Genomic DNA, 11,649 nt, shown 5'->3' on the forward strand with positions numbered 1-11,649 from the left:
GGTACCACCACTTCCTGCTTCCAACCAATCTAAAGGCAACAGTTGCTTCTTTGTAGGGACTGTCTTCCTGTCCCAAAGCTTTCCCTGTTACACATAATCCTGCCCCTCTTACAGATAGCCAAAGTAGGTTCAATGGAAGCAATTCACTTTGTGAAGAAGGTATTATACAGTGTGTTTGAGGGCTTAGGGAATATTGGGATGGTACATGAGAGATTAGGACAATAAAGAATATTTTCAGTTCAATAGGACATTGACTCATTGTTGAAGACACATTGCATTGGCAAAGGGTTGGACCTCAGCATCAGGATGGAATAATTCCCTTGTGAGCTATCTAGCAGAACGGAGGTCCTCACATAAGATACCGTACAGAGAATTAGGAAGGTAATTACATAGGCTTACTTGATGTGAAGTGTAGCAGTTTTATGAGTTACTTTTCTGCTGCTGTGATAAAATACTGTGAGAAAAAGCAACTTAGGGAAGAAACAGTTTATTACTGATCACATTTTCATCCACACATAGGAAGGGGTGAGGAGGGGGAGGGGGGAGAGAGAGAGAGAGAAGAGAGAGTGAGAGAATGTGGTTATAAGCCATCAGTCCACCCTGGTGATGTACTTCCTTCAACAAGCCTCCACCTCCTAAAGCTCCATAACCTCGCCATAACCACAACCAACTGAAGACCAAGTGTTTAAAGACATTTCTCATTCAAACCACCACAGTTCTGTTCACATGGCTACACTTTATGGAGACCAACTCAATACTAGGCACAAAGACACAGCTGACCAGAGCTGCAAAGAATCCTAAGACCAGGTATTGTCTCTCTTGCAAAATGCAAGTGAAATTTTTCAAGACTGAACTCTGGAGGGAGGCATTCAGGAAGGAAAGGGAAGCTTGTTAAAGCAGCCCCAGCTCTTTCCACCAAGAGTCTCCTGTATTTTGGGACTCCCTTACATCAAAAACCATGTTAATTCTAAGAACATACTTTTGTTCTTTCATACTGTGTTGAAAACATTATCTAGAAACCATTTGTACCTTTGCAGAGCAGAAACAAGTTTTGTTTTGTTTTTTTAAAGAGCATTTAAAGGAATCTTCTGTTCTGAGTAAGATATGTTACATACATCCCAGCCAATCCTTTCCACTGAATGGAGCTGAAAAATCTGGGTGGAATTTACAGAGCCCCTGAAACATAAATAACAGCAGTTGGACTGGAGAAAAAGAGAAAAGAGATCAAAGTATGACAGTGTCAATGTTGATCTGTGATTTTGTTTGCTCTTCAGTATTCTCTGACTTGAATTCTACCCAGTCTGAAACCTGGAAGAAAGCATTAGCATGGGCAGAGAGTTCAAGAGGCCTGAAATTAGGCTCAAAGGGAGAAGGGTCTTCTGATACTCACTAGGATATGGATTCTCTCTCTCTCTCTCTCTCTCTCTCTCTCTCTCTCTCTCTCTCGGATGTGTATTTTCTCTCTCTCTCTCTCTCTCTCGCTCTCTCTCTCTCTCTCTCACACACACACACACACACACACACACACACACAAACACAATTATGCTGACATTGAAACACCACTCACACAAGGCTAGTTAGAACCCATAGTCTGAATCAAACTGGATGTATTCTCTGCTAAAATGAAACATCAACATTATCAATAGGATTTAAACAAGGTTTATGTTTAGGGTGAATCCAAAGTTACTCAGCACATGAAAACCAAGAAAATCTCAAGTGATAGAAAAAAGTACAATACATAACATTACCAAGATTAGCGAGATATTGAAATTATCTAACAGATAAGTAAATGAAACAAGTGAAAGATAGAAAATCTCTGTTTAAAAAAGTAAGATTGAAGGAACTAATAAAAATTTGAAAAATTTGAAAATCAAAAAGATGTGACAACCAAAATTAGAAAATGAAAACTTCACTTAAATTGGTTCCAGAGCAGGAAAAAAGAGTGGCGATGGGAAGGGTTGTGAACATTAAAATAGAACAACTTATATTATTCAATTTAGAAAATGCAAAGAAGTTTTTGTGTTTTTTGTTTTTATCTAGGGCCTCATGCTCACTGGGCCTTCTTTTTAGCTTTGAATTTTGAGTCGGGGGTCTCACTAAGGTGCCAAGGTAGCCCATGAGTTTGCTGTGTATTCCAACCAAATCTTGTCTTCCGGCCTCTCATGTAGCTGTGATTATAGTTGTGTGCTGTGAGGTTCATCTTTGTATTTAAATATAAAAGAATACAGCCTTGGGAACCTGTGGAGTAATACATAATTACCTAGCATGCATGCCTTGGAAGTCTCATAAGGGGAGGAAAGACAGGAGTGGTGTAGAAGAAATAACCGAAACAATTCCTAAAAACCTACCAACTTGGAGAAAATATACAAATGTTTAAGTTTAAGAAGCCTAAAATACCATAAATACAAAGGAATGTATGCCCAGGCATAATAATCAGATCATAAAAAAATAAAGATGCAGATGTTTTGAAAACCAGAAAAAAAGCAACATATTCATAAAGAGGAATGATATTTCAATTATAGATCTCTCATGAGAAACCATGGAGACCAGAAAAAAGTGGAACCATACTTTTAAAGTGCTGAAAGAAAATAATTGCCTTGTCAGAATTCTCTACTACTGAAAATCTTCTTCAGAATAACTTCTTTGGGTAAAAGAAAGATATTCTGAGGGAAAAAAAAAAGAAAGAAAACTAAAGAATTTGCTTCTGGAATAGTAGTCTGTGATGGACTCCACTGTGATCACTTCTTAAAAGAATGATAACAGGAAGTAATTAGATCAGGAACACCACCGGGTAAGTGCAACAGTGGGGTCTCCTCTGGGCTCTGTGACCTCTCCAGCCACAGTGATTTGGTTAGTTTCCTAGTCCTAGACATGAATTCCTTCCTATGGAGCATGTCTCAAGTCCAATCAGACAACTGGTGGTTATCCTCAAGATACAAATGCAACTGTAGCACCATTGGGGATATCTTGCTGGGCCTGTTGTTGTAGGTCATGGACTTTGCAGCAGGTTGGGCTGTTGATTGTGCTTATCTCTTGGCAGCCTGCATAGCATCTTCCGATACCATGAGAGCTAGTCCTCAGGGAGGAGGCTTCCAGGTCAGTTCCTGCTTGATTCTTCCAAGTCCTTAACCTCACATTTCATAAAAAAAATTTTAAATGCAGGTTGGAGTGTATTTCAGAGGTACAGTGCTTGTTTAGCATGTCTGAGGCCTGGGGTGTAGTCCTAGCACCGAAAAGGGACAAAACATCCAAATTAAAAACTCAGAGTGGGTCAAAAGCAATGTAAAATGTTAAAGTTATAAAACTTAAAACCTAGGGGCTGGACAGATGGCTTAGCGGTTAAGAACACTGACTGTTCTTGCAGAACACCTGGGTTTGAATCCCAGCACCCACATGGCAGCTAACAACTGTCCGTAACTCTAGTTCCAGGTGATCCAACGCCCTTTCTGACCTCCTCGGGCATTGCACAACATGGGAGCACTTACATGCATGCAGGCAATACACACATACACATAAAATTTAAAAAATAATAAATAAAAAATATTTTAAAAAGAAAGAAAGCCTAAAGGAAAATCTTTGTGACTATGAATCAGGATAGAATCTTAGATGTGATGCTTAAAGAATGAGTGGTCCATAAAAAATAATGCTGCGTTTCATTTTTAAAAGTTCTGCAAAAGACAATACTAACAATGAAACGGTAAGCTACTGGGCATAGAAACCATTTGCAAATCAAACAGACAATGGGGGGCTGAAGAGATGGCTCAGCAGTTAAGAGCACTGGCTGTTCTTGCAGAAGACTCAGGCATAAATCTCAGCACCCACAAGGCAGCTAACAACTGTCTGTAACTACAGTTCCGGGGGATTGAATGCCCTCTTCTGTTCTCTGTGGGCATTGCACAACACAGGTGTGCTTACATATATGCAGGTATAACGCTCATACACATTAAAAAAAAATTTTTTTAATTAGGCTTTACCCACACTCCCATAGTATACCCATTTAAACATACACATACTCCCTTGTGGAAGGAGGAAGGGAGCAGGAGGTGGTGGGCCAGGGGTATGAGGCCCAATTAACAATTGCTGGGAGAGGAGATACCTCTTTGGTGATACAGTTGTCCATGTTTCTGTATGTGACCCTAAGTAAACTCACCACTTCACCAAGCTAGCCTTGGGGGAGTTGTTTCCGTGGTCAACTCTGAGTGCCGTATCTGGAATGAATAGATACTTGCTAACATCCTCCCAGTCACGCAATAATAATGCATACTACTATGACATACTGCTGCTTTAGCTATTATGCTCTTCTTCCCTAGATCTAAAATGTATACCTTGTTTAGTGTGTAAAGGGTCTACTACATGGAGCTAGTCACTGAGCAAAGAACGCACCTATTTCAAGTGAGAGGGCATTCAGGACATACCCCATTCTAAAGCATTGTCTTCAAGGAAGGTTTTTACAGTAGTAGGCAGTCTCATGAGGTCATAGCCTTGCTGCGTGCACCTAGTAGAACAGCAAACCATTCCTGTTTCATGTACTAAATGCTGAATTTCAAAGGCAGTGAATCCTGGCTCCTTCCACCAATGCTTTACATCCTGCGTCTCATTCCCCTGCCTTTCTCTGACTTAACACTGACCTTTTTGTGTGGTTTGGAGTGTGTATCAGGGTTCTCTTGAGGAACAGAACTAATAGAATGAATGTATATTACAAAGAGAGTTTGTTAGATGGGGCTACACCATGCCAGCTGGGCAGTCCAACAGTGGCTGTCTGCACACTGGAGAGGAGAACCGGTACCTACTCAGTCCAAAAGGCAGATGCCTCAGGAGTCTCAATCTGGCCTTGAAGGCCTGGAAGATTCCTGAAGAGTTGTTGGTATTTAATCCACATTGGAAAGCTGCAAAGCTGGGTTTCAATGCCAGCAAAGGATGGCGGCGGCAGCAGAGCAGATGTGCTCAGGAGCAAGGAACAAAGGCAGGCAGGCTAAGAACACCACTGCAGTTCCCTCAGACCTCCTTATATCTGGGCTTATAGCTGGAAGGTTTGTCCCATTCTGGGAAACAGTCTTTCCCCCTTTGGTTACTCTTTCCAGGAGATACCAATACAGACACACCCAGACACATGTCCTCTTAGTGGATTCTAGATCCCATATCAAGTTACCAACCAAGGTCAACCATCACAGGGTGTTTAGTTGTTTTGTGAACTGAGGTCTCACTATACTTCTCAGGTTTTCCTTGAGCTCTCAGACTCAAGCCTCCTCTTGGCTCAGCATCCTTGACCCTTTAACAGAATCAGAATCTGCTGAATCCAGGATGTCTGTGGACAGCTGCCTTTTTGTTGTTGTGTTCTGAATTTTGTTCTGTCTTGTTTAGAATTCAGCAATTAATGACTTCCCACTGAAGAAGTTTGATTAGATACTTCCAGGTATACAAAAATATATTCATCTGGAATGTACTAAATATTTCAAAGGAACTGCCTTTCTTTCCAGTTTTCCCCAGGGCAGGAAGCATTTAAACAGCATCTGCCTGCGCTAATGCTAACACTAGCTATCACCCAGAAGGTAGTTCTTGATTGACAGACTGAAGTTCAACGAAAATCCCTCAGGGGCCTCTTTTGGAACCTGAAATTCATCTATGCCTTCTTCCATGGCTTATATTTTTTTAAAAAGAAAGTATTTTAGATGTCTCACTGCTGGAGCATATCCCCTGAGACACAGTTGGAAGAAAGCACGCTGAGAGTACGGAGGGGGCAAGGATTCACCTTTTCTTGTTGAATTAGAGCCCATGAGAGTTCTAATGAAAGGAAGTTTGTGATCAGGCTATTTGAGAAAGATGATTTCTAGACTAGGTCAGTACAGTTCAAAGCAAAGCTCATCTATCCCCAGGATACTGTGTTTTGAGGTTTTGTAGTGGGTAGCCAGATCGAACAGGGGAGTCAGAGGGTCAGCCATTTTTAACATTTAAGGTGCTGCAATGGAATGGTGGAGAAATCCTGTCCAAAGAGTGTCTTGACTCCTCAAGCAGTTTTCACGGATTTTAAATAAGATTTGTCTACTCATGTGACCTGAAATGAAGTCAGACATTTAAAAAAGTATTTTACTATTTTTATTTTAAATGTATGAGTGTATTGCCTGCATGTATGTAAGTGTACCCATGTCGTGCAATGCCTGCAGAGGTCAGAAGAGGGTGTCAAATCCCCTGAAACTAGAGTTACAGATAGTTATTAGCTGCCATGTGAGTGCTAGGAATCGACCCTGGGTCCTCCGCAAGAGCAGCCAGTGCTCTTAACTACTGCCCTGAAGTCAGACATTTTTAATCCAGAAATGTTTTCCTCGAGAGAAGGCTTGCAGTCTGAAAGTATCATTTTGTTCTTCAGGTTAGATTGGGATGCAGAAAGAATTTTTAGCAGTTTTTAAAAGATGAATGGATAATGAGAATGTGGTAAATACAGTGGAATTTATTTACCCATAGAGAAAAATTAAATTATGAAATTTGCAGGAAAATGGATGGATATGGAAAATATGTTAAGTGAGGTGACCCAAACTCAGAAAGACAAAAGTCACATGTTCTCTGTCAAATGTGGATCGTAGCCTGTAATGTGTATATGCATAGGCGTGTGTGTGTGTGTGTGCGTGTGTGTTTAAATGGGTATATTATGGGAGTGTGGGTAAAGCCTAAAAAAGTAGAAAGTAGACCAAGAGAGGGCAAAAGTATGTGTGGAGGAAGATCAGGGGGTAGACAAATGTACCCACGTGACATGAAAAAAGACGAGACTGGGAGGAGGTTGCAAGAGGGACTCGGGGATAGGGTGTGGGAAACTGAGGGTGGAGGAGAATCCCCTACAATGCACTTTGTTTGCCATAATGATCTCTAATACTCTGTATGTTAACTTTAAATTTTAAATAAATAAATGAGATATATTCTGGGGGCTGGAGAGATGACTCAGTGGTTAAGAGCACTTGTTGGTCTTGCAGAAAACCTGGGTTTTGTTCTCAACACCCACACTGAGCAGCTCACAACTGCCTATAACTACAGTTCCAGAGCATCTGATATCCTCTTCTGGCCTTCATGGGTACCTGCACACAACCATATGGCATACATAAGTCAACCAAGCACACACAGACATAAAAATAAACAAAAACGAAAACAAAATTTTGTGTGTTATATACATATGTATACTGGATGTAAATCTTTTCCTTAATTTTTTTTTTGTCCTTTTGAGACAGGATCTCCCTGTAGACCCAGCTGTCCTGGAACTATGTAGACCAGGCTGGCCTTGAACTCACAGATATCCACCTGCCTCTGCCCCTCCAGTGCTGGGATTAAAAGCAGGTGTGTGCTGCAACACCCAGCTTCTTTTTCCTAATTTAAAAAAAAAATGTATATGAGTATTATACCTGCATATGTGTAATATCTGCCTTCAAACTTTCTTGTATTTTTAATATAATTTACATTTCATGTATTTATTTTATGTGTTTGTGTATGGGTGTGCACATACCACAACATGTGTGTGGAGGTCAGAGGACAACTTTTAGGAGTAAGCTCTCTCATTCCACCATGTGGGTCCCGATCAAACTCAGGTGGTCAGGCTTGGTGGCAGGTGCCTTTTATCCACTGAGCCATCTCACTGGCCCTCTGGTATTTTTTTAAATAGGATTACCAGAGAGTATGCTTGAGTGTGGTTTTTTTCATGCTCTCTTTGTTCTGATTAACTCTCCCGCATCTCCCACCCCATTCCTCCATCTTCCCCACCTCCTGCTGTCTCCTATTTGAATCTTCCTGCTCAGTATTCTCTCTCTCTACTCTCATTTTGCCATGTGCTACTGTCCTCCTTCCCTTGAGTCAAACCCCACGAACTGTCCCCTTTCTAGTTTCCTGGTTTCCCAAGATACTCCAAGCTAAACATACAAAATTAGAAAGTCAGGGCTGGAGAGATGGATCTCGGTTAAGAGCACTGGCTGCCCTTGCAGAGGACCTGGGTTTAATTCCCAGCACCCCCTGCACACCCATAGTCACACACACACAGACAGCCTGGACCAAATTCTATGGGACACAAATTAGCAAAAACTGTCAGGGGCTGGAGAGATGGCTCAGCACTTAAGAGCACTGACTGCTCTTGCAGAGGACCTGGGTTCAATTCCCAGCACCTACACGGCAGCTACAAACTGTCCTTAACTCCAGTTCCGGAGGAATCCGAAGCCCTCTTCTGACCTCCAAGGCATTGCACGACGTGAGTGCACTCACATACATGCAGGCAACACACTCATACACATAAAAATAAATTTTTTGAAATTTCATGAATATGAGAGGGACTGGTGGAAGGGAAGAGATGAGAGCAGTGGCCAGTGTATGAGATATATATATATATATGAATGACTGACGAGGAAAAAAAATCACAAAATCAACACTGACACTGTACCTTTGATCTCTTACCTTTGTCTCCAATCCAACTGCTGTTATTTATGTTTCAGGGGCTCTGTAAATTCTACCCAGATTTTTCAGCTCCATTCAGGGGAAAGGATTGACTGGGATGTGCTTACTCCATCTTACACAGAATGAAACTTCTCTTGAAATGCTCTTAAGTAATCTTGTTTCTGCTCTGCAAAGGTACAACTTGTTTCTAGGTATGCTTTCAACAGTATGAAAGAACAAAAGTATATTCTTAGAACTAGCAATGGTTTTTGATGTAAGGGAGTCCCAAAGTACAGGAGACTCTTGGTGGAGAGAGCTCAGGCTGCTTTGACAAGCTTCCTTTCCTGCCTGAAGGTCTCCTTCTAGAGTTCAATCTTGAAAATTTTGATTTTCATTTTGTAAGAGAGACAATATATTACTACACACCTGGACTAAGGAGTCTTTGCAGCTCTGGGCAACCTTGTCTTTGTGCTTAAGTAGGTCTCCATAAGATGGAGCCGTGTGAACAGAACTGTGGTGGTTTGAATGAGAAACGTCTTTGAACTCTTGGTCCTCGGTGGTGGTGGTTACGGGAAGTTATAGAGCTTTAGGAGGTGGAGCCTTGCTGGAGGAAGTACATCACTGGAGGCAGGCTGGGGGCTTATCACCACATCCCTTCTCTCTCTCTCTCTCTCTCTCTCTCGCTCTCTCTCTGTGTGTGTGTGTGTGTGTGTGTGGGAAAACTTTCACAGGATACTCCATTTGCTCTCTCTCCCCTCTCTCTCTCTCTCTCTCTCGCTCTCTCTCTCTCCTTCCTATGTGTGGATGAAAATGTGATCAGTCAACTTCCTGCTCCAGCTTCCAGGCTTTCCTGGCCTGTTGCATGCCTTCCCCACGTTGACGGACTCTACCCCTCTGGAACCATAAGGCCAAAATACACTCTTCCTTAAGTTGGTTTTTCTCACAGTATTTTATCGCAGCAGCAGAAAAGTAACTCATACAACTGCTACACTTTACATCAAGTAAGCCTATGTAATTACCTTCCTAATTCTCTGTAAGGTTTCTTATGTGAGGACCTCTGTTCTGCCAGATATCTCTCAAGGGAATTACTCCATCCTGATGCTGAGATCCAACCCTTTGCCAATGCAGTGTGTCTTCAACAATGAGTCAATGTCCTATTGAACAGAAAATATTTTTTATTGTGCTAATCGCTCATGTATCATACCAATACTCCCTAAACCCTCAGACACAGGGTAAAATACCTTCTTCACAAAGTAAATTGTTTGCATTGAATCTACATCGGCTACTGTATGGGACACAAATTAGAACAAAATGTCATGAATATGGGAGAGAGATTTGAGGAGGAAGGACTGGTGGAAGGGAAAAGATGAGGCAGTGGCCAGGGTAATATATATATACAAAATTTATGAATAAAAAAAGGAAAGGCTGGGGTGCTGCGGCACGCCTTTAGTCCCCACATGCAGGAGGCAGAGGCAGGCAGATCTCTGTGAGTTCAAGGCCAGCCTGGTGTACATGGTGAGTTCCAGGCCAGCTGAGGCTACAGGGAGACCCTGTCTCAAAAAGAACAAAAACAAAAGCAAAAGCAAATAAAAAACAGAAAAACTACTTACTTGTTTGTGATGTTTTGTATTTCTACAGCACTCCATTTTTGTAAAGAATTTTGTAATTACTTGTTAACCACCTCCAAAACATTGTGGCATGGGAAACATTACTACAATTTTGTATTTGTCTTCTGAAATGAATTTGAACTGCTGTGATCACAAAATGAAACTGAGGGTATAATATCCTCATTTCAGCTCTTTTAATGACTGTATGCTTTGAGACTTCAAATAATGAGAACTTGAACATTACCTTACCCTATAATTTAGCTATAAAGAATAACTCATGAAGGTGATTCAGTGATTTGCTAAATTGAAATATATATCATATATTAAAACCTAAGGAGTATATTAATGCTATGATTAATAGTGTCTCCAAAATTTTGTGTATTGGACATTTAATCCCCAAATTCATACATTAATTTGCTTGATAGCTTCAGTTGTTACCTTGATGGAGCTGGGAAGAGGGAACTTCAGTTTCAGAATTTCCTCTGTCTAATTGGCCTGTGAGCAAATCTATGAGGCATTTTCTTAATTGTTGAGTGATGTGGGAGGCAAGTCCCTGTGGGTGGTACCATCTGTGGGAAGTAAGAAAGTAGGGTGAGAGCTGGTGGTGGCACATGCCATTAGTCCCAGCACTTGGGAGGCAGGCAGGCAGATCTTTGTGTGATCAAGGCAAACCTGGTCTACATAGAGAGCTCCAGGGCAGATGGGGCTACAGGGAGACCCTGTCTCCAAAAAATGAGAGAGAGAGACAAAGACAGAGACAGAGACAGAGAGACAGAGACAGAGAGGAGCACAGGCCAAAGAATCAAGCCAGTAAGCAGTATTTCCCTATGGTGTGTGCTTTAATTGCTGCCTTTAGGTTCCTGCCCTGAGTTCCTGTCCTCTCTCAATGATGAACTGTAATCAGGATGTGCAAGCCAAATAAATCCTTTCCTCCTGGTTTTGATTAGTGTTTTATCACAGCAACAGAAAGATAACTAGAATAATGAGCCATATTTGGAGGTGGAATTTTTAGATGTTGATTGGGTCATAAGGGCTCTCCCCTCATATGAATTACTCCATTTTGTGTTCAGTTCCCAGCACCCACATGGTGGCTAACAACCTTCTGTAACTCCATTTCCAGAGCAAGAGACCCTTATTTGATGCCAAACAGATATCAATGCCATGCTATTCCCAGTCTCTAGAATCATGAACTAAGTAAACTTCTGTTCTTTTTCTGGTTTTTTGAGACAGGGTCTCTCTGTAGCCACAGCTGACCTGAAGCTCACTATGTAGACCAGGCTGGACTTGATCTCACAGAGGTCTGCCTGCCTTTGCTTCCTGAGTGCTGAGATTAAAGGTGTGTGTCACCACACCCAGAAAACTTCTATTTACAAATTTCCCAGTCTCAGATACTTTGTGATATCAAAATGAATTAAGGAAATTAATCACTCTAAACTTGCTTCCTTAAGATTTTTCTTTTAAAAAAATTTTTAAAATACACACATAAAACATGCCATTTACCCATTTTTTGCATTTATTTATTTGTAGGTGTGTGTATATGGGTGTGTGTGTGAGTGCATGCATGTGTGTATGTGTGTGTGTGTGTGTGTATGTGTGTGTGTGTATGTGTATGTGTGTGTGTGTATGTGTGTGTGTATGTGTG

The sequence above is a fragment of the Nannospalax galili genome, unplaced genomic scaffold (assembly GCF_000622305.1).
Source record: "Nannospalax galili isolate Female #2095 unplaced genomic scaffold, S.galili_v1.0 scaffold341, whole genome shotgun sequence".
NCBI classification, from domain to species: domain Eukaryota; kingdom Metazoa; phylum Chordata; class Mammalia; order Rodentia; family Spalacidae; genus Nannospalax; species Nannospalax galili.